This window comes from Drosophila hydei, unplaced genomic scaffold (genome assembly GCF_003285905.1).
Source record: "Drosophila hydei strain 15085-1641.00,03,60 unplaced genomic scaffold, DhydRS2 tig00000001-arrow-pilon, whole genome shotgun sequence".
Classification (NCBI taxonomy): Eukaryota; Metazoa; Arthropoda; class Insecta; order Diptera; family Drosophilidae; genus Drosophila; species Drosophila hydei.
Window position 1 is genome coordinate 1611726 of NW_022045643.1, and position 24219 is coordinate 1635944.

Genomic DNA, 24219 nt, shown 5'->3' on the forward strand with positions numbered 1-24219 from the left:
GTGTGAAGTGTGCGCCAAGTGTGTGTTGCCTGCTGTCAGATGCAGTGACAATTATGCAGCCATTGTAATGCCATTTCTCACATACTTAGCATTTTATATATAGAACATTTTAATTCATTTAAATCAAGCTAACACTCTGACGGCTCAATTAACGTTTCTTGTTAGCTTGCGAACTTTTTTGGTTAATAAAAAAATAAAATATTAAGTGCCCCTTTTGGTATAGTTCATGGAACTGCATCGGTTCAAAAGTCTTGCTGCTCAAATTTTAGTTATTGAACCAAAATAGAATAACATAGCATATCATGACTTTTGTGTTTAGTTCATGGAACTAGTTCAGTCCACATATTGCTGACAGCTTAACATGAAATGTTTCCTGTCTTTTTTATTTGGTTTCAGTTCATAGAACTAATTCCTTTCACAACTTTTTTAATGCTTTAATAAAAATATAGAATACATAATTTTTTTAGTTCAGTTCATGGAACTAGTTCAGTTTTTGGAACTAGCTCAGTTTTTGGAACTAGTTCAGTTCACATCTAGTTTATAGCCTTATATTAACTTTCCGTCAATACAATTTTTAGTTTGATACAATTTTTAGTTTGATAAAATTTTTAGTTTCAGTTCATAGAACTAGTTCGTTTCACAACTTGCTTACAGCTCTTTCATAAATATTTTCCTACAAGCTTTCAGTTTTCATCTGCAATCGAACTGGTTTCACTTTATGAGTTACTTTGCAACAACATAAATTATGACTACACTTGTTGGCCGAAAAAAAAGCTAAAGTCTCATATATGAATGTTTGGTTCATGATTCGGATTTGGCCAAAAGCGCCGACATGGCGAAACGATTTAAGATTTGCTATCTTTAGCCGAACTGCGGAGTCGATTTGCAGGCACTTTAATCGTTATTTATGACACTTGCCACATGATTTGCTGGCTAATACTCATAAAACTGATTTTTGTTTCTCTTTACTTTTTTCTCAGCTCAATATTTATGAGTTTTTGCAGCGCATAAAACAGTTTATAGATTAATTAAAATGTTTTTTATTTCTCTCTGTCTATTTGCAGGTAAGCGCAATACTTGATTATAATATATGGTGCGAGAGTTTTTGTTGGTCGTGCACAGGTAGGCGTGCCCATTTAACTACCTGCAAACTGTGTGAAATTTCCAAATTTATATAATATTATGGTTCAACCAAAGAGTTGTTTATGCAGGGGTAAATAAATGGTACTCATTCTCATACGAATAAGTTTATAACAAAGCTACTTTAATCTAAATAAAACTTCCTAAACATTTAAATTAATCAATCATATTTACACTCGAAATATCTTAAAGCCTTAAAGCTGCTTATACAGCCTCAGCTGACAGAAGTCAATCTTAAGTTTTAATCATTTTTATGTCGCTATAAACGTGGCGCTTTAGCACATTTAACCTGTTCCTTAGCAAAAAGAGAAATTGCAGAGAAATTGTTTTGCGAAACGTCTCTGCATTTGCGTATAATGACATCTGCATGACTTGCTCATCGACCGATTTGCTTTGATTTATCATGGAAAATGAATACAATCCAAGTCCAAATTCTCGCTTCGCGCTCTACAAACGTGCAATTGCGATGTTTGTCATTCCTTTCTGGGTTTTTTCTTTTATTTTGTTTTTTTTTTTTTTTTTCGGGTTCGTTGTCGTTTCTTATCTTATCCACTAGGCTTCTGGCTGCTTATATACACATACATATATAGATGTAGCTGTAGATATATATATATATATATATATATGTTTCTTTTTGGGGCATCAAATGACTAATTTGTATTTGATTATTTACTCTTAACGTGCGCTCAGCGAGTGCATTGAACTTGCTTTATCTCGCTCTGCCTCCTCCCTCCCCCTCTCTCTCACTCAAGTGAAAAACCATTTGGGGGATGACAGCCGATCAGACCCTATTGGGTAAACACCCACGCAAATGCTCGTAAATCAGCTGGAAATCAAATGAAACACATAAATTGATATATGGTTACAATAAGTTGCGTGAGAAATTCAAGATTCTTTGGGAACGTTTAAAGTCCAATTGGAATTCTATAAATTTTCTTTGTAATTCCCATTTGACTTGGGAACCCAATGTTACAATGTTTTTTATACAAATTGTGCAACTTGACAATGAATATAAAATTAGCTAGCTTAAATTAGCAGCAAAGCGGCAAAAAAGCAGGTGTATAGCCAGAGACAACAATGCTGACTGCATGGATACCCTATAAAAGTATTCGAAATTTATATAAAAAAGAACAACATTTAAGTAAATCAAAAAGTGGAAAAGTCTGAAAAGTCAAGTTACATAACTCTACGCCATTGCCAGCTCTTGCTGAAGCTGAGCATACCCTTTGTAGACAATTCTCTGCGAACAGGGCATACAAATTGCTCACGGCTTGTGATGCATGCGACGGGTGGGCTGGGTGGAGTAGGCGCGCAGGGGGCGGCGTTGGCGTTGGCAGGCAGCTTGACAAGCAGCACACACAACACACACACATTACATTAACACACAAACACACACACACACTTCAACAAATTGCAAATGAAAATGCAACCTTGACAAAGGCGGCAACAACAAAAAATAGACGAAGAAAAACCACGCGCCAAATTACAACATCAACTTGTTTGTTGTCATTGCCGAGAGTTTTTCCCTTTTATTACTCTATGCATTTATATGCTCTGTACATTTGTGTAGAGGGTATATTAGATAGAGAGTAATTGAAATGCAAAATTTGTTGATGCTTCTATGAGATTGTCATAATTTCAATTAGCAAATGATTAGAAAATCAGGAAAATAGAAAAAAATAGTTTAAGACGTGGAATCAGCAGAAAAAGTAATGAGAGTAGTTTGCCTTATAGACTTCCAGCAGTAGAGGCCCAATTAGAGAATGACTGTAAGTTTTCTGCATGGACCGAGTATTTTTAAGTCGTGCATGCTCGTTTGAAGCATGCCTAATGGGATTTGTATATGCTTTCTATAATATAAGATTGTATTGGTGGGAAATCTAAAAAATAAGTAATGACAATGGGAGAAGAATAAGGAATACAACTAAGACTTAAAGCAAATGGAAACATATTCTATACATTTTAGTGAAGGAAATACTAGAGAGAGAAGTGGAGCTAGATCTAGGCAGGCGTAAAGTAGCTCAGAGTACAGCTAGCTGAATTTAGTTATTATTGTGTAAAGTGACAGTAAACTGAAAACAAAAATAAAGACAGCTCTTCTTTGCGATTCTCATACATTTTATTAGCAGTTAAATACAAATAGTTGAAGTAAAAAAGCGAGAAATCTAGTTAAAGCAAAGGAAAGGCCCAGTCTAAGCAACCATTCTGTGTCGAGAGAAGTATTGAGTGCTGTCTTAGCAGCTCCTAGGGTATTTCCAAGTCGAGCTGACTCGCATGCAGCACACCTACTTGGCGTTATTATTTGCCTTCTGTCGCGCATTACTTTTGTGTGCATTTCTTGTGGCTGCTGTAGCTGTTGCCATTGCTGCGGGTTGTCGACGTGCTGTCATCAGCAGCAGCGGCAACAAAGGCAACAACAACAACATAATCTACTGGCCAGCCATGCCACAAAAGAGTGCACTCTCATAGCTCTTGTTGTTGCCTACACTTTGATATGAGTTTGTAAGTATTTATTTATGATTTTCTTTTATTTGTTTTTATTTTTCCTTTTTTCTGTTTTTTTTTTATTTTTTATTTATTTATTTTTGTTTTGTTTGGCTGACAGCGAGCTGCAAGTTGACATAGAAACTGCAACTGCAGGCAATTGGAACGCTGAGCTTGTGGCATGCCACTAGCAGACGATGACGGCAATGGCGCACCGCAGAGACATTGCCCCAAAACAGGGGCAGGCAACAAAACGTGACAACAACTGAAAATGAACGAACGAACGCGACTGAATGAATTGGGGGCGAGGATAACTTTTGCAATTGCCCCAAAAAAAAAAAATGAAATGATAAAAATATATATATTATATATATGTATATATATAACTACCTTAACCACTTGATTACAATTACTTTTATAAAGCCAGAGGAGTTAAGTTTCGAGTCTTTGCTAAAGATTAGCAAATAATATTTAGTACAACTTTAGAGATATATCATTTAGTAAATGGCCTAATGCTAAGCACTAATATTATCTATATTTATATATTTTAGTTCCAATACTGGTTCAGTTCATAGAACTGCTTCGGTTCACTGCTCAAGTCTTGAATGTTTTCGGCTTTAAGTTAGAGTTTGTGAAACAGAATCAATATAGAGAGATACTTAGCGTGTTTTGGCTTTAATTTTGATTCAGTTCATGGAACTGGTTCACGGTATATCTAATGCTGTCTGGCGCTTCGATTTATGAATCATGGAATATAGAATGATGATAATAGAATGATAAATATAGTAAATATTTATAAAGACATTTAGTTTGAGTTGCTTAATACTAAGAAGTTTTATTATCTCTGATTGTCTTCAGTTACAAATTTTATGCGAGAGTAGGCTGAGAAGTTGCCTACTTGATATCTTAACTATAAAAAGAGAAGCCTAAAAAATGATTTGTTTTATAAATATTCAATTTTTCTGAGAATTCTAGCTCTAAACTACTTAACCATAACCCTCATCCATCAAACTCAGATCCCCAAGAATACTTCTTAAAACACTCTAAAAATATAGAAATTCTCGAAATTCCCCCCATTATAAATCCATTCATCTAATTAGTCATCCTTCAGTATATTTACCTCTTTACTTGTTTTTGCTGCTAAGGTCAACTGTGTTTAGCACCGCCCCCCACCCTCATGCGTCATATGTCCAGCTGTCAAGAGAATACCGCCCCAGCGAGCCAACCGCTTACCCTGGCCCCAACTCTGCCCCATTCTACCCACATGTCATTGACTTTGTGCTGTGCGCCATAAATTTAAACACAGCCATAAAGAAAGGCCAACAGGCGACTATTTTTAAGTATAAAACATAAAATTTTATATGCTCTCATGCATTGGATCATGAAATTATGTATATATGTTATACATATATAGAATAGATATGGCAAGTTTTGTGTGTTTTAGGCCCTAATTCGATTGTTCTGTTTGGTCGGTCGCGCTGCAACTCTCAATGTTGTCTGCATTTTATGGAACTTAACGACAATTTTGATTGTCACTTTTTATGAGCTTTTAATGCACGAAACGGATTGAATAGGTTAGGGACGATGCCGCAACGCGACGCCCACACGCAAAGATTTCATCATCACCAGCAGCAGCAGCAGCAGCAACGGCGGCGGCAACAGCATGAACTTTTTTATATTTTTTATTTTTGGGCGTCGTACACTTGACACAATTCTTGAAACACTTCTCAAAATAGTTTAAAAATAAAATTGGACTACGACGACGACGACGGCGGCGTCGGCGGCCAATCAACTGTTAGCAATCAGGCACGGGCGCTGCGGTGGAAGCTTTAGAACGGGAGGGCGTGGGGTAGGCAGCGACGACAACGTGTGAAGCGCGCATAAAATTAAATTTGGGCACGAACATCGACAGCGTCTCGCTCGTTCGACCACATGGCGTGGCGATGCGCTGCTGACGCTGGCGTCGGCATCAAGCTTGGCAGGGGAGCAGCAGTAAACGGGAGTGTATGAGTGTGCGAGCATGTGTGTGTGAGAGTATGTGCAAGCGTATGCGAGAGAGGCGCAACTTGGGCAAGGTCATTAAACCACACAAAAGTAAAAAAAAAAGAAAACAGCGACGTCGACAGCGGCAGCGACGCCTCGTTGTCATTATCAACGTTTTGCCTGTGCTTGCTCAGCTGTTTGGTATTGCTTGTTGTTGTTGATGATGTTTGTTGTTGCTGCTGCTGGTGCCGTCTGCATTTGTTTTGCTTTTATTTCCGCTTGCGCTGCATTTTCAGCAGTGGAAATACATTTGGAAATTGTAATGCGGTTTTTATAACTAAAGCCCATATATAATTAAGCATACACACACACAAACACAAGCACGCCTCTAACTCGACGCCCACAGAATCAGCGCCAACTAATTTGCATTTGACTTTGCTTAGGCGAGCTAAGCTGCGCTTAATTTATGCATTTTTAAACATGTTTCAAATATATTTCTACACAATTCATTCGGAATGATGCTGATGCTAACACTGCTGCTTCTCTCTCTCATCCCCTGCCGTTTGTTGTGACATTTAAAAGCTGTGAGAGAGTGTGGGCAGCTGTGGGAAAATATTGTTGCAGAGGCGACAAGTTTCTTGCATGTTTGATATATATGTACATACATACATATACGTATGTATACATATATTCAGTGGCCCTGACCATGTCACTTCGTTTTATTTATTGATTAATACTGCGAATTGCAGATGAGCTCATAAAGCAGCAGCGGCAAAAAGAAGAAAACGAAAACATTGGCAGCGCAGCTGCTGCGCTCCTTTTTGTAATGCATTTGCATAACTGTTAACACCGCTCTCCCCCAAGTAATTTCTTTGGCCTCAGCTGCCGCCTCTCAGTAGAAAAAAATGTCAACAATTTCAGCGCTCGAATGAATTCGCTAATTAATTAGGCAAACAACGCGTAAGTTTTGGTGGGAGCTTAAAGTGTGCAACGAAACCAAAACCAAAGTTCGTGGCTGCCCAAGCGCGCCGAGGCGGAGAGCTGAGCCTCTTAAGAGAGTGAGCGTGGCGGAGAGAGCGGGCGAGGTAAAGAGAGAGAGAGCGACTTAGATAATTTGACACTTGATGTAAGTAACCAAAAGATTGCAGCACTTGAGCAGCAGCAGCTGTTGTCCGCAAGTATGCGGGCAGGCGACGGAAAGCTTTTTGAAACTGATTTCGGGTGCTGCTGATAAGAACAGTTATTTTTCTGCTGCTGCTTTGGTGTTAAATGTTTGCTGAAAATCTTAACTCTCATCAACTTGTTGTGTGGCAGCTGTTGAAAATGTTGTTTCATTTTCTTGTCTTATGCAAATGTTTTTAGTTTCTTTTTTTTTTGAAAAACTTAATTAAATATTTAAATGCGAGCAACTAACAAGCAAACATAATACAAATAACAAAAATATCCAGTTGCTGGCCAAAGCCGCTAATTAAGTTTTTCGTTTTTCGTTTTTCTTATCTAACATTGAAGTTGCCAAATGGCTGTTAACGAGCAGCTTTAATAACAGCTGTTAAAAAATCTCAATGCTGAGTTATGCATTAACATCAGACATGCAAATAACTGGACAAGTGAGCGCGCTTTTGAATGTTTCAAACCAGCAGCTGCTAATTTGGCAACAAATATTTGTTGTTTGGATGGGGGCGCAGCTCCCACAGCAGCATATATTGACAGATTTTTTGATCCAATTCAATTGCAATTTTCAAGCTTCAAACGAATTTAAAAAAACCTCCACAACAGCTACTGAACAAACAACTGCTACAAAGTAAATAAACAAGAGAGCGGGGAAACGAAGCAAAGAGAGCGGCAAACAGGAAGAGCGCGCTTAATGAGCGACATGCAAAAGGCTTGCTAAAAATAAAACACACACAAACCTACGACCGATTGCCATTAAAAAATTATCCAGTGTGGGAAAATGCAGCGAATACCAAATACGTCACAATTCAAATAAATTACTGAATCAAACTTTAATGTAATTAAAACAAATTTAATAATGAAGAAAAAGCAAATCAACCTTTCCAACACTTTACAAGATATACATTTACATACTATATCACCTGCGTGGGACCTCAACACTGCGAAATTTTTAACTGATAAAAAGCTTAAAAAACGAACAACTTAAAATTATTTCCGTTTTTGCCATTTGCGTTGATCATTAAGCAGCTGTTGCTCATCAGTTGCTGCTGTTGCATTCAATCATCAATCAAAATTTTGTGCTGTGCGTGCGAAGGCAACTTGTGGCGGCTTTAATGATGCAACAACAAAAAAGAATGAAAAGAGAAACGTACGAATCTTGCAACTGCAATGCTGCAAATTGCTAGCCCGTGGTGGGCAGCCGCCGGCAAACAGTCCCTTGACCCTGAGACTCCCATCCGTGTGGTTACCCAACCTAGCTCCCTCTCTGTCTCTTTCGCTCTACGTCTGTCTTTTTCTCTGCTGCACTTTGACTAATCCATCAGCAAATGAGGCAACTGCCATTGGGGGTTGCATCAAAAAAATGTAATAAAAGCGTTGTTCACGCTGACCCTTCAATTCTGTTGCCGTCTCCCTCCCTCCCGTCTGGCCAACCATCCATTTGGCACTTTTTGCTGCATTCTCTCAAGTGCTCTTGGCTGAGCAGCACAGGCAGCTCATTTTATACACACACACACATATACAATTTTTTCCTTCTCTTTTTTAGCCAGGACTTTGTTAGCTACGCTGTGCTCTCAAAGTGGCCGCGCTTTTCTGTCTCTGCCTCTGTCTCTGCCCTCTGCCCTCTCCTATCTTTCGACGCCTCCCTCCCCACTGGCTGCGCATTGATGTGCAAAGTTTTTATGACGCATTCGTGATTTCTTTTTCTGCTTTATATAAATACATATATATTTTTTATTTAATGCTGCACTGCGTCCATTTTGGTTTTAAGGCCTTTTGCCCTTGCTTCAAGTGTTGACAGCGCTGTGGTTTCTCTCAATTTTATTTTCCATCTTGTCTCCCACTCGGCTTTAAATTAGCGGGCTTGAATTTAAATTGTAAAAACCGAAGTTTTTTATAAAAATTAAAAAAATATAAATTACCAAGTTGGAGATGCGGGGCATCGATCCCCGTACCTCTCACATGCTAAGCGAGCGCTCTACCATCTGAGCTACATCCCCTTGTGATTGCCCGGCCGCATTTACAGCATATAACGAAAATCAAAACTATCGCAAAGCATAAGAGAGAGTAGCACAGCCAATAAATGCGATCGATGGTATTGCTGCTATGCTGTTCCCACCCATTTCACATATGCCGGCTATTAACAGTCTTAAAGCTTTATTTTTGGACGCACGCTCTCACTCACTCACCCAGTCACTCACTCTCTGCCTTTCTTAATACAGTAATAATGCTTCCTTAAAGGCAGCAGCTGCTTATAATTTGCTCATTAATTGGTCATGTAATTTGCAAATTTATGCTTTATATTCACGTGTGTCGGAATGGGAGAGAGAGAGGGGATGTATTGAGTGTAGTAGCTACTTTGTTGTCGTGCTCAATTACTGCTAATTAGCAGCGCTGTTATTGCTGATTAAATATACACAGAGCGGCCGATAGAGAGTGTGAGAGCGCGCGTGTAGTTGTAATTGTAGTCAAAGTTAGCTAGCTAGCTCGCTCTCTCTCTTTCTCTCTGTCGTCTCTTAATATCAGTTGCAAAATTAGGTCACAACACGCTGTTGATAATTATGATGATGAACAACGTGTCGAACGTGTTTGTTGTTGTTGTCTGTCAGCTGCTGGTAGAATTGCAGCAGCAGCAGCAGCAGCTGTTGCCCATTTACTTTCAATATGCGTTTTAGTTTTTTATCTTTGTTTCTTCTGTGCTTGCTTCTAAATTGGCAACGATTTGGGTCACAGTTGTCAGTCGTCTTGGCCATCCTGTGACGTCAGAGCATCGCCTCTGCCTTATTAACAAGAAATTTCTATAGCGAACAGCAGGCGGCTAATTTAAAGAGTATTTCAAGAAATTCATAAGTAGGTGGCTCTGTGGTCTGAGATAACCGCAGCAGCTGTTTGATTTATATGCAACGGCTTTTGTTTCTCTCCCTCTCTATCTCGCTCTCTTTTATCAGTGGCAAATTATTGCAACAGCTGCGTTCCGCAAAACTGAAACTCTAATATTAATCGAGCTGACCAGCTGGACAGCCAATTTCCATCACACAAAAACCGAAAACCCTGTGCTAAATAAAACTTCTGCTTCATTAGCAGCATTTGTGTGTGTGTGTGGAGCAGGTGAGGGGTAGGGGTTGGATGCCACAAGCAGTGTGGCTTGTGGTTGGTATAATTTATGTTTCACCTTATATAACGAAAAACTCTTTTGGCCTACATACTTGGCGTATGCGTAATGTCGTTAAATAATGTGCCACATGCCACACACACCAACACGCACACACACACACACACGCGCGCAGTGACAACTCACGTGATTAATCGCATTACTAATCAATACAAATGTCACTCAAGCGCTGACATTTGAGATTTGTGGCCAGCTTTGTTGTCTCTTTGGTCTCGCATTACGCATACGCACAGTAGTACCCGAACAGCTGCTGCTACCTCTGTTGCTGTCGTCATTGTTGTTGTTGTTGTTGTTGCTGTCCATTGTCAATTAACTGGCGTGTAAATTGACTGAACCTGCAATGGGGAAAAACAAAAAACTGAATAGTATAAGGAAAACTTCAAATGCAGACACGTTTCGCAGACACAGATTTCGCTAGCGATTTTTCCACATTTTTCACATTGTTTGCCCACGAGCTGTTGGCCATATTCGTGTCGTTGTTGTTGCTGGCCTTTATCGCCTGACAACTGTTGTGTTCGCGTTGTTTGGCGTCGACTGTAGTCAGCTGTTGTTGCTCGATATTCAGCTGCCTTTTTTATTCGCTTTTCATTATCAGAAAACCTTTTCTTTGTTTAGCTGATATCCGGGCAGACAAGTGGGCGTGGTAGGCGTGTTGGCCCGTGGGCAGGCAGTGACGCTAATTAATGTCGCGTGTTTTCTATTGTGATGCAAGAAAGTCACTAAATACGTCACAATGCCACTGGGAATAGGGTCAAACGCAGGGCTTAAATACAAAGCAACCACCCTTAGGGCAAAGCTACAGAGCGTGCGGAGGGTTGGCGCCGGAAACGCGTTGCCATTTCCGTTTTGATTACACTTTACGGCCATGTTGGCCATTTCCAGGCATTTTGGTAGGTTTTCGGCTTTTACCTTGCACGGGAAATTGTTTGCAAGCGTGAAAAGTTGCCACAAATAAATTGGAACTGAGCTATTTAGCCGAAATATGCTCTATATATATATATATCTTTCAATATATATGTATTTATATACACTCACGTAATCCAAGTTTCTATATTACGACCTTTACGCAATTACAATTTGCGAGCTGTCGTTAATTTCATTTTTTTTCATTCACTTCGGGTCGGCCGCTCTCATTATGCTGCTCCGCGGCTCAGCGTTGTTATCACTCGTAAATCAACATGATTGGCTCTAAAAACAAGCTAAACCAAGTTAAATATAGCCAAATAATGCTAAATATGTGCACACATCATAAAAGAGAGACGAGCATGAGAGATGGCATGACTTTTAGATACCCTGTGCAACCCTTTGATAAGCAGTTGTGCCAAATTGGTGCTGCGGGAACTTTGAAGAACTTGAAGTAATTGTTATCTATGTATGTTTAACAGTATCTTTATGCTAAATTTGGGTACTTTAACTTCTAAACGGCACGAGCTATACTTTGAAAACTAAAGCACTTGATTTTAAATGGAAAATTGTCAATTATTTGTAAGAAATTTAGTTGTAGCTCTTTACACAGTTTACGCTGACCCATTATAGCCTAAATTCTCATCTTCACTGGGTATACAAAATACTTTGTTGTTGTCGTATTTGCTCTGCGCAATGCGTTAAAAGTTTTTCCTTTACGTTTTCGCAGCTGTTTGCTAATTTGTAACAGCACGACATTAACTCATTCATGAAATGTGGCTGTATAGATGGATAGATATATAGATATATAGATATATAGATATATAGATATATAGATATATAGATATATAGATATATAGATATATAGATATATAGATATATAGATATATAGATATATAGATATATAGATATATAGATACATATATATTTATAGATATATAGATATATACATATATATATACAGATATATAGATATATAAATACATAGATACATCGAAATATATAGTCACATATATTCATATATATTTATCTATATATAGTCATCTATAAGTTGCATAATCATCTTTTGTTTAACTTCCCATAGGAGTGTATATTTACTAAGTAAACAGCCTCAAGTTCATATTAAATTTAACCTTTTTAAACCTTTTATTAAGTAGCCGCTGTTGCTTAGATTCGTATAGTAATCTATTCTGACTTAAGTCATAGACTTTAGAACTTACGGAAACGTAGTTAAATATCTATAATTACCCCAACTGTGCAACAAGTCTTATAATGTTTAGAGCTTAAAATGAAGTCATCAAATTGTTTAAATTCTCTATTTTATATAGGCTCACTTCTCTATATTATCAGTTTTACACATTCTTTCTTCTATAGATTCTCTCTTCCATAGAATTCTTCTATAGATTTTCTCTTCCATAGAATTCTTCTATAGATTCTGTATTATATATATTCTCTATTCTCTACATTTCCTCTGTTATGTATTCTCTCTACTATAGATTCTCCTTTCTGTAGATTCTCCCTTCTACGTATTCTTACTTTGACACATTTTCTCTTTTATATATTTGCTTCTATATTCTCTTCTATAGATTTGCACTTCTATAGATTCGCTCTTTTATAGATTCCGTATTCTATATATTCTCTCTTCTACACTTTCTCTCTTCTATAGATTCTCTCTACTCTGTATTCTCTTTGGCCATATTCTCTCTGCTATGCATTTTCTCTTGTATATATTTTCTCTTCCACGCATTCTCTCTTCTCTATATTGCTCAATTCACTTCAGCAATTTCAAGCGTAATTTTTTTTGGCTAATGAAATAAGTCAGCTAAAGCTGCAACAGATTTACATTTTGATTGCATTTTGTTAGCATTGGCAGCAATGGAAAACATCAAGAGTACTGAAATGTTATGATAATTTACAGGAATTACCATAATTTTCCAACAACAGCAAAAACGAAAAACAAAATAAAACCGAAATCAAAGCTCAGCCGCTGGGCGCATGTTTTATGCATATTTAAATACTACGTATCGCTCGAGAAGGTTTGATTATTAACGAATACGTTGCACAGTCGAGCATGTTGGCTAGTGCAGTCAGCTCGTTACAGCTGAAATTGTTAGAGTAGCCCTTTAGTTGGTGTTGCTCTAATGGCCGTCATTATCACTGGCGATTAACATTCGAGTGTGGCATTTGGTATCATGACACGCGCGTGTTGAATTTACAAATACGATATAAAAACGATTTAGCAGAACAGAAATAAAAATAATGGAAAATGAACAAATGCGGACATAAAATTATTTGACATGATGTCCTCGATGTCCTTTTGCCTAATGTGAAAACTATGACGCTGCATGTTGACAAATTGCCATTTGACATTTCTCTGGTCTGCATATTAAGCAGCTAGCAGCCTATATAAAAATATATATATCATGTCTATCCATACATATATTAAAGCCCATTTTTTAATGCATGCAGGCATTTGATATAACTATTTAATGCATAATAAAGTTGAACTCTGCATATGAATATATTTAAATTCTTAGCTGGATGGAAATTTAAATCTATAACCTTTTAAACTTAAAGTATTGAACGAGTTGTGCTTGTATATGAGGCTTACGAAATGAGAAAAATAAGGGAAAATAAATAATATGGAGTAAGCTTTAATCCTATGATCAAATTAAGGCTCTTAAAGCAGGTCTAATGAGCTCTGAAATTGCATAAAGAACTGTGAACTTAATGCGGCGAGGGATACAGAGAGAGAGAGAGAGAGAGAGAGTGTGTGTGTGTGTGGTAAATTGAGTAATACGAGAAAGACAGAGACACATAAATATAGAGATATAGAGTGAGAGTGAGAGATAAATGTATATAGACAGAAAGAGATAGAGATAGAAAGAATGAAGGCAAGAAGTAAAACTGAGAGGCAAAGAGAGAGAGAGAGAGAGAAAGTCAAAGCTATAGAGAGGCAAATTACTTGTGCTTTAAATGTGGCCTTCCTATGCAAATCTCATAAATTAAAGGCAGCTTCATAGTGTAAGAGAAGTAAAAGTGCCAAGAGAAGAACGAGTAGGACAAACAAGAACAAGAGCAGGGAGAGAATAAAAAGATATATTTAATCAGGAAAAGGTATAGAAAAAACCGAAAAGAGAAGAACGCCAAAAAGGCGTGAAAAGTAAGGAAGAAGACAGCCCTAGGGAACTATAAAAAGTGTAGGAAGAGGAAAAGGATGAATAAGGCCGTTAAGCAGCATTATATATATTTGAAATATTTAGTATAAGAGGAAGGAATGCATGTCAAAAAATATGACCGAGCCTAGAGTATAAGAAAATAAATTTATGAAAAAGGTCGAAGACAAAGAGAGAAAAAAGTTCAAAAAGAAATTCACTAGAATTATAAGAAAACATATTTAAGAAGAAAATTTATTTGGAAAAACTGAAATGAGAAGAAGACAAGGAAAACTTTCCTTTTCCTCATTCTTCTCCTTTCAGTTCGTATTTTTATTCTTAAACGTGAGTGCTTATAAAAAGATTAACGTAGTAAAGAAGAGATCTAAGGCAACTTTTAAGTGGCACTATATAAATATATAGTATATATTTATATATATATATAAATATAGTTTAAATATTTGTACAGTCGTCCATTATATGCCGCAAATTTCCCAGGCTTACATATCCTCAGTTGCCCAAATTCAGTTCGTCATACATAAAGTTCAGTTGCTGCCTTTGTGCTGCCCTTGCTAAGCCTTCGATGACTATTCAGAGCAACTTGCTCTGGCTCTGGCCATAATTTGACTTTCAAATAAGATTTGGTGTTGATTGATTAAGCAATTTGTTGGCGCCAATTTATGTCAGGCTGATTTATCAGTTATCGGCGCTGATCTGCCGTGCTATGATATAGCTATGAATTATGCAAGATGCGAATTTCTATATATCATAAGCATTATTTCACAATGGAAACTGTTTGCCTTTGGTGCGTCACGCGTGGCTCACATAAATAAACTGGCGACCAGGCGAGGCAACCAGGCAGGCGAGGCAGCCAGGCAGACCTTATAAATTATTGAGGGCATCTGAAGGATTGTGCGCTTAGGCCATGTGAGTCCTTGTTTGGCTGGCCCGGCTGGCGTTTACGTGGCTTATCATCAGCTGCGGCGCATTGTTGCCGAGTTGTGTTGCACGTCACAGTCAGGCAAGGAGACGAGCTGCCTTGCCGCGTGCCGCATGTCTGTTGCATTCAACTCCATTGAAATCATTTTTGCCATTGTTTGACGCACTAACGAGCTCAGTCTCCGTAACTGCTCTGCTGTGCTATGCTCTGCTCTGTTCAATAGTTTGACATTAAATTCCACAATATCCAATCCTTAAACAGTCTGGCAACGCGCGCTGGCACGACTTTAATTCAAGTCAAGCCAAAAATTGGAATTTTTCGCAGCATTTCTTCTAAGAAAATTGGTTTATTAATTGCCTGTGGAATTTCGTAAGCTGCTTTTGCAGCCATCTCTGTGCCACACACACACACACGCACGTAGCTAGCCTATAAATTTGCTAGCAGCCCGTGGGCTAAAATGTGGCACGGATTTAGGCGTTGCCACTTTGCCGTAAAATCCTATTTTATTTTCAATTTGTCAGCAAAGTGCGGAGAGCCTTAAGCTGACAGCGAGAGTAACGCAAAACGAACAAGTGGCAAATCATTCGGCCTTGGCCATATGGTAGAGGCGGCAGCGCCAGCAACTGCTATTAACTTATTAGTACTACGTGGCGTATGCGCAACTTGGTTACCAAGTGCCGCAGATGTGCCCTGTTTGGCTGCTGCTGCCGCTATGTTGTTAAAGTTATGCTACACACACACAAATTAAACAATGACAGCTTGTCATGTTTATAGCACACACACACACCCACACCCACACACTCACAGTTCACAGCGCTCAAAAGTCGACTACAATTTCTTTTTGCGTTTTATGCAAACGCGCGCTCGCTCCTCGCTCCTCGCTTCCTCGTCTGACTGAGTGAGCACAGCAGCCTTGTACTACACACACACAGAGACACACCCACACCTTGACTTCCTTTTGGCCCGCTTTTGTCATTGTCACTGGCATATGAGAAATGTGTTGGCGCTTTACATTTATAGTCCCTGGCAGGCAACCAGTTTATTTTAATCAGATTCTTGACTGTTTCTCTCCGCCAACTCGACTTGAATTTTAATAAATTATTTGTTTTTCACCTGGTGCATTTTTAATGAGCAACACAACACGCAGGCATTGCCAAAGAGCTTAGCGAGCTGTATAAAATATCCAAAGTTTATCCAGAAACCAGCAACAAAAACACCACAAGATGACAAAAGAAGTTGCCATTATGTGACTGGCATTGACAAAAGATGTTTGGCATTGAGAAGCGCAAAGAGAGGCGGCAGAGTGAGAGAGAGATGTAGTGCGTCGTTGTATCATTAGTTATGGAAAGTTTTGCGGTTAATAATTACATAATTAACGCATAATTAATTTAAAAAGTAACCCGAGACTAGCAAAGCCAAGTCTCGGCCAAGGCCGGCGGGCGCAAACTGCGGTTATCCTTTGTACTGGCCACTCGCTCACTCCGGCTACACTGCCTTTAGGGCCAGGCTAAATTAAGCATGCCAAACACAGGCCAACAGCAAATTGTTCGGCCATGCAAAATGAGCTGAGCAGGGCTCAGAGAGCTGAAATATGGTATGAGATGATGTTGGCTCTTAAGTGAGCAGCGCCAGTGCGTGAGCGTGGCTATTTCTGTTGCCACATTCAAATTCCAGTGTGGCACACACACACACACACACACACACACACACACTGGCACATATATAACGAAAATTAGTTGGCCACAAAATGACGCTGACGCCCACATGAAAAAGCATTCACACAGGCTCCATTTTCTATCTGCTAAAACGGCCAACTGCTGCCTGCTTTCAAGGCCATCATCATTTATATCTCCAGCAAAGTTTTCTGCTTTTTTTCATCGCTTTCACATGCCAAATGCAGGGACCCGATACTTTGGCCCGTCTCTGTATCTGCAGCCCTTTGCAGCTGCCAGCTGTGCTTGCGTCTGTCTGTGCTGCAGAGTCTGATTTGGCTGCTGTTGTTCGGCTTTTTATACACTGCTTATAGCGTGTGAGTGGGCATATTAGTTATGCTTTTATAAGTGAATACTGAACACTTGCCACTTATATGTTTAGTTATGCTTATGCATAAGTGGAGTCTGTGCTGTGGGCAGTGCCTAACCCACTTCAGTAGCTTTTCCAGAGACTTCAGTCTTTGGTCTTCACTGCAAACAGCGTGTGTCGCAGTTGCTTAAGGCCATCTGCAGCATTGCGACTTGTGCCTGACTTTTGTGTCTCATTTTCCTGATGACTTTTCATTACATAAGTGAAAAAAAAGTGTTGCATTTGCGTCACAGCAGCCCGGCCGCCACGTGTCCAGTGCTTCTGTCATAATCAATCAGCGCAGAGCCGCACACCCACACACACCCACACGCAGTAAACTGTTCTGCAGACTTGACAAAAATATTTAAATTTAATTCAAGCGACGCTGCGGCGCCGCGTAATTATTCGAGCAGGAATTGAACTCAAGATTTCACCTTGTCGCGACCTCAGACACAAAGAAAGCAAACGAACAAAATTTAATATATATATAAACATTTGCAACATTCGACTAACCCTTTTGTTTTGGCCAATCTGTTTTTCTTTTTAGGTAAGCTGACTTGAATCATAAATATTTGGAGAAAAAACTGTGATTTATAGGCTAAGTACACTTGAGCAAAAAGCAGCTTAAGCGCAATCTAAGCCAACTCAAGAATTTGCCTAAATTTCTATTCGAATTCACTTTAAATCAGTAAAAAATCTTCTTGTTTTTGCAGCTAATTTCAACAGTTTTTCGCTCAGTGTAGCAAATGAATATAAATATTTGCATTGCCTACTTTTGTGCTGAGCTGAGGCTATGCAATTAGGTCGAGAATAGCCTCATTTATTATGCCGCCCCAAAATGCTCGTTGGCCAAAACACAAAAGCAGCCGCTACCCTGCGCCCCTCCCCTTCGCCAAACACCCCACGCGCCTCCCTTTTCAGGCCATTGGTCATTTTGTGCTTGGGCAATTGTGCGGCTGCCAAATGATGCATAAATTTATGTCAATTTCTCTTTTAAACAATTAAAAATTGAGCGAAGAAAACCCCAGCTCTGTTCCCCTCTCTCTCTCCCCATATCCTCTCTCTCTCTCTCTTTACACAAAAGGCAAATGAAAAACGCGCGCGCTCGCGCTGCTGTCTGCCTTTATGCCTGGGGTTCAGGCTGTTGCCGGTCGCCTGGCTCGCATTGACAAAGCTCAACCACGCCCACTTTTAAATATTTCATGTAATGCCTTGCAGTTTGGCGCTGTTGTCATTTTTCATTGCGTCGCCAGCAAAGGTGAGAAATTAAAATGAAATATTGTGTGTGCCGAGGCCAGAAACTTTCCATTGCTAAAATGGCAACATCTTTATCGTCATCTTGGCTTTATGGCAACGGCAGCAGCAGCAGCAGCTGCCTCTTTAAATGTTAACTGCTTTGTGACTTGCTATGTTTGCTTACAGCCAGGTCATTAGTGAAGGCCAAACTGGCTGTTGGGACCAAGTTCTTAGCTTTGGAGAAAACTCTTTGGAAATACTAAAACTAAATCTGCTGACATTTGGGCTTACTTAGTATGCCTGCAGGAGCAATGAGTCGAGTCACATAGGCAGAGCTGCTGCCACTCTTATAATTTACTCTTATACTAACTTATACAAGCCTATTTCATGGCAAAGGCTTTAATATTTTAGAGCCTGCAAATGCTTAAAGTTTCTTATGAATTGTTTAGTTGCACTCAAGCATGTGTGTGTAAGTGTGTGTATGTGTGTGTGCGTGTGTGGGTTCAGTGCTTGGCTTAGGCAGGCGCACATAATTTGCCTAGAAGTATGCAATCAAAATGGTTTTAATTGATTTTTAGTCGTCGCGTCGCTGCTCGTCGTGCTCTAAAGTCAATGACTGCTGCCTGGGCACAACGCACACTCACACTCACACACACGTACAGTCCCACCCACACACACCCTTAAATGCTTGTCAACTCATATACACTACGGCTCACTTGGAAAATTCTAAATTGCATAAATTTATTTCTTGCTCGTTTGCCAACGTCTCGCTGTCTGCTCGCCCCTCGCATGCCACGCCCAGCGGCCTGCAGGCCATTTGTAAAATTGATTACGCGCATAAATTGAAGCAGACGAGCGACGCTATCAAAATGCTGCCACAGGCCGGGGCGGGGCGAGGTGGGCAAAGACGCGCCTTGTGGGCTGTGTCAGGTTGTAGCATCATTTTTTGGGCTAGTTTCAAATTGAATTTCACACACACTCACACACACACACACACTTATATACTTATATAAATAAATATATATATTTGAAATTTATGTAATCAAATTGAATTTGCTTTAATTGCGTTTGGCGTAGGCGCCCTTTCGCTCGCACACACAGCTGCTGTGCTGCTCTGGTCGCCTCGCAAGTTATTTGTCAATTAACAACAGCGAAATGTTGCAATCAATGTTACGTATTATGTGCCACACACACACACACATGTAATTATGTTTGTACACAATAAGTGAGACCCACACATGCCTGGGATATTAGAGAATCCCGCTGGTATTGGCATACATAGCCATAATTATAACAGTTGGCGGCGCTTGAAGTGCCCGAAACATGCGAATTACGCGCCGTTTGCAGCATGCGCCAACATGCAGCACAGGCGACAAATGTGGCGCAAATGAAATGCAAATCGAAACGAACTTGAAGTGAAGAGAGCAGCCTGTAGCGTGAGTAGTTATTGAAATCATCATGTGACTAAGCATAGAGTTGTCTTTTTTCTATTATTATTACTCTACTACTTCTATTATTATTACTCTTATTATTATTATTATTACTCTTTAATAGAATTAAAATATATATACTAATAGTCCTAGGTGTGTCCTTAAGTAATGCGCTGAAAACTTCTTAAAACTCATGCCTCAGCTCTTCACAGTTTGTTTTTGCTGTTTATAGCATTAACTCATTTATTTCCTTTTCATAACTTAAAGTTTTTTTATTATATAAATTTTAATTTTTTTTTTTTTTTAATATTATTATTAAGTTTAGAACCTGTACAATCAAATTTAGTACCTCAACAACACATGTGTATATATGGAATTAGAGCCAAACCACACTCACATTATGAGCAAACACTTCTGAAATCTATTTTATATACGTCTTCTTCGAATCCATGTTTTCAGCATATGAACTCTGTATGAGCTCGCTTTGAACTCTCTTTGGAGCGCTCATTTAAATTTCTACTCTATCATTTGCTCATATTTTCAAAAATGCTCTAGTAAATCGCTTAAGATCATTTAAGTCTCATTGAGGTGTTTTTGTTTATTCTGAGCAACTCATAACTGCGCTGATCTGTGCCTAATGCCCACTTGAATGCCTGTCACATTGGCTGCCCATAGAATCTGTGGCCATCTGTCAGGCCTAATCTGTCAAATCTCTGGCAATCTGTCATATTTGTCGCCTGGCTCAGGGCAGTGCAAGGGTCTGAGCTGTAGCAGAAACATTTGCGCAAGCCAACAGGCAGACAGACAGACGCACGGACAGACTGATGGAGATATATGTGTATGTGATAGATGCAATCAGAATGATGCCACTTTAGAGTAGCAACAATACAAATTACTAATTTACACGCGAACACAAGGCAGCAACAGCCACGCCCCGGCTATGCAATGCGATTTCCTGGGAATTAGCAGTCGACAGTTAGTTGTGATATGCAAACGTAATGAGCTATGATTATGGCCAAACTGCAATTAGTAATTGAAACATTAGACGCACGCGTATTGCCTAATGGCATTTGAAGAAGACGAAGGAAGCGCAAACATCTCGCTGCAAATTCAATTTAAGGCCACGCCTCGAAAGCTGTTCATAAAAATGATTTAAAGAAATCTGAATCTGACGACAAAGTTCATTGAACGGGCAACAGGAGCTGCCAAAGGAGTTGCAAGCGATGGCATGGGCAGGGGCAGAGGCAGGGGCAGGGCCGCTGCAGGAAAGGCAGGCGAAGCCAGTCGAGGCCGCAGGCAGCGAATGCTCGTTTGTGGAATGTGATGGAACAGTTTATGAATTGAATAAACCGGAGCCAAGGTGATGAGTTATTCAAAAAGCATGTGCAAAATGTCAGAAGAAATCAAATGAGATTAAAAAGTATAAAATGGAATGAGACGAAAACGAGCGAACGACCGAACGGCTGACAGGCAGACAGTTGAGTGGGCGGGACGGGGCGGGTCGGGGCGTTGGCGGCGGCTTGAAAAGGGCTAAAAAACACAAATGTTTGCGATGCCTGGAAAATAAGGGGCGGCTGTGACCGTTAGTTTGGCCCCAGGCAAGGACCGGGCAACCGTTCAAATGTGAAGCCAAGTTGGGAACTTAACAAATGCCAAAATAAAGTTAAAATAAAAAACCAAAAAAAAAAAAACGAGAATGAGCGCAGCGAAATCGCAATTTGAACTTTTCGTTCGTTTCCATTTTGGCAGCTGGCGTTTCTTGCGTCAAGCGGACATTGGTGTCTGATTAGATTTGGGCCATAGCCATAGCCACGCCCCCGCATCTCCTGTACTCCCACTCTTATTTCGACTGCCACAGTCAACACTTGAGCACGAATCGTGCGCGTTGCAGCCACCTGAAAGAGCAGCGGCAATGAGACCAAAAAATGTAATTTCCAATTGTGCAACAAGAGCGTACATGACGATTATGTGCATACCCTGTAAATGTGAAAAGTATAGAGTTGGGCATAGACAAGAGAACTAGCTTATGTATAGCAAATCTAAATACTTTTGTTAGCTGTGAAATCTCAGCGGACTCAAACACTATTGGATTGATCGTACTCAAATTTGCTATATTAATTTTTCATATATATGAGAAACATTTAAGAAAATATACTTTATAAGCCTAATTCTATATTAGCAATTAGACTTTTCTTATCGATCTCAAAGATTCTTAACCTGAGCATAATCAAAGTAGATACTTGGCTTTAACAATCATTTTACAAACATAATTTGATATATATGATCTTTAGAATTGAAATAAATACCCTGTAAAATCATATAAAATATATATAATCATATAGTATATTATACATAATCATATAATATATATATATCTATACCTTATATGTTTTAATATATCATATGAAGCAGGCGCTCAAAATCTTCATACCCTAGCTATTCACGCAAAAGAAAAACACATTTACAGGGCATCTCTCAGTGTATCACACGCATTCAACTCGTTTCTGTTTAATTTTCTGAAATCAATCTAAAGACTAGCAACGATTTGCTACACTTTTCACATTGCGTGCACAAATTGTCCAGCACAAATTGATGAGGCCTAGAGCCAGGCGGCCATCAACCAAAAAGGGCCTTCAGTTCAGTTCCCCTTCAGCTCAGCTGCGAACAAAGCAGAGACAAAGAACAACAATAATCTCTCAGTGTAGGATTTCATCTCTTGTTCGTCTGTCCGACTGGCGATTGTCTCTGCGCTCTTGTTGCCCGGGTAATTATCATTTAGTTATGGCACTTTTTGTTTCACTGCAACTCTTAAGAATCCTCTTTAAGCTGATGCTGCTGCCGGCTGCTGGTTGCTGGTTGCTGCTGGCTGCGGAGCAACTGCGACACGCACATGATAAATGATTTTCCATTAACTGCCATTGAAAAGCAAAAGAAAATATACTAAAGGGCGTAGAGCAGCGCAGGATAAAGCCAAAAACCATAGAAAATACAATTCTCGAGCACATGCTGTGCGTGTGTGTGTGTGGCATGTGTAAGAGCGTGTGTGTGTGTGTGTTGCAATGTGCTTGCATTTGTCATCCATCATCAATGAAGGCAACGGCATTCTCTCTCTCTCTCTCTTTTATCAACTGTCTGCATCAGCATTATTTGTCTTAGTTTTTCAACGATTTTTCTTATGTGGTTTTCCCATAGAGCAGGAATAAAAAATTTGTTTAACCCAATTCGAAACTAAATTTTCTTTAAAAGAAAATTAAGCCAGCGCCTCGCCCGGGTCTCGGCTTGAAGTCGATTTGGCCTTTTGTAATTTGATGCTGCACCAAATAATAATAAAAGACAAACGGCCCAGGCATGGGACAGGCGAGCGATGTTTGATTTTTTCTCTCTTCAATTTGATAGATGACCATAAAATATTAATGTGTCGGGCATAAATGTGACTGCATGTGAGTAGTGTGTGTGTGTGTGACTGTGTGTGTTGATGTTGTTGTTTGATTTCCTCTTTTGATTTGACTTTGACGTCAAGGTCTTGCTGTTTAGCGTCAGCCACTAAATGGAGCAGTTTTTGGGGCAATATCGAATGTAGTTAGTAGATAGAAGGTAAAAGACAAAAGTTAAAAGACAAAAGTTAAGAATCAAACGATAGACGATAGACGATAGGCTATAGACGAGAGAAGAGAGACGATAGGCGATAGACTATAGACGATAGACGATAGACGATAGACGATAGACGATACACGATAGACAATAGACGATAGACGATACACGATAGACGATAGACGATACACGATAGACGATAGACGATAGACGATAGACGATAGACGATAGATGATAGACAATAGACGATAAACGATAGAATATAGAAGATAAAAGATAAAATATAAAATATAAAAGATAGAGGTTAGAAGATAGAAGATGAGAGATGGGAGATGGGGCATGTTGGATGGGAGATTGGAGATTGGAGATAGGAAACGAGTCTTAAAAAAGTTTATATATAATCAATATCATTTAGCTCTTAATTTCTCTTGAGAATATGTTTCTTAAATCTTTTGACTTATAATTTGAATCTTTCTGTTTGAATCTCTCTTTTATATTTGAAGTTTTCTCATACATTTTTAAACCACTTTAAGCTTCTTCAGAGCTTAATGGCAAATTCATTTCTAAAACACGATTCCAAGCCTCAATTATTTCCATTTATTCAATGTTTTGAGCATGCTCGGTACAAAAATAAAACATAATCAATCAATCGTATCAATCAATCACAATTTCTACAGCCACCTTCAACTCAGCCACCTTTAAACTTAAATTCGAGGCAGAAATAGAAACTTTCTTAAGACTGATTACGTTTTTCTTTAAACACTTGAATGCCTGAGCGTTAAACGTTGTCTGCGCACATTTTAGCATAATACCCTATATACAGCGTACGCAATGTTGCGCTTTGTATAATCAACTCATTATCATTAAGCGACCGACAGTTGGGCCCGTTCTGGCTATTAGACATGCAAATGGCCAAGGCGAAGCGCCCAAATGTAGACTAGCAAAAGAGCGCCG

General features: G+C 39.3%; 1 protein-coding gene and 1 non-coding gene across 3 annotated transcripts in view; one reads left to right on the top strand and one right to left on the bottom strand.

The window, feature by feature from the left end:
* The window catches only part of LOC111603058 (serine/threonine-protein kinase NLK2), an 86856-nt gene that overhangs the window by 47312 nt on the left and 15325 nt on the right, over nucleotides 1-24219 (top strand). The gene's annotated exons all lie outside the window — the stretch shown is intronic.
* On the bottom strand, nucleotides 8705-8777 carry Trnaa-agc. The gene has a single exon. It is a non-coding gene; the product is annotated as a tRNA-Ala (tRNA).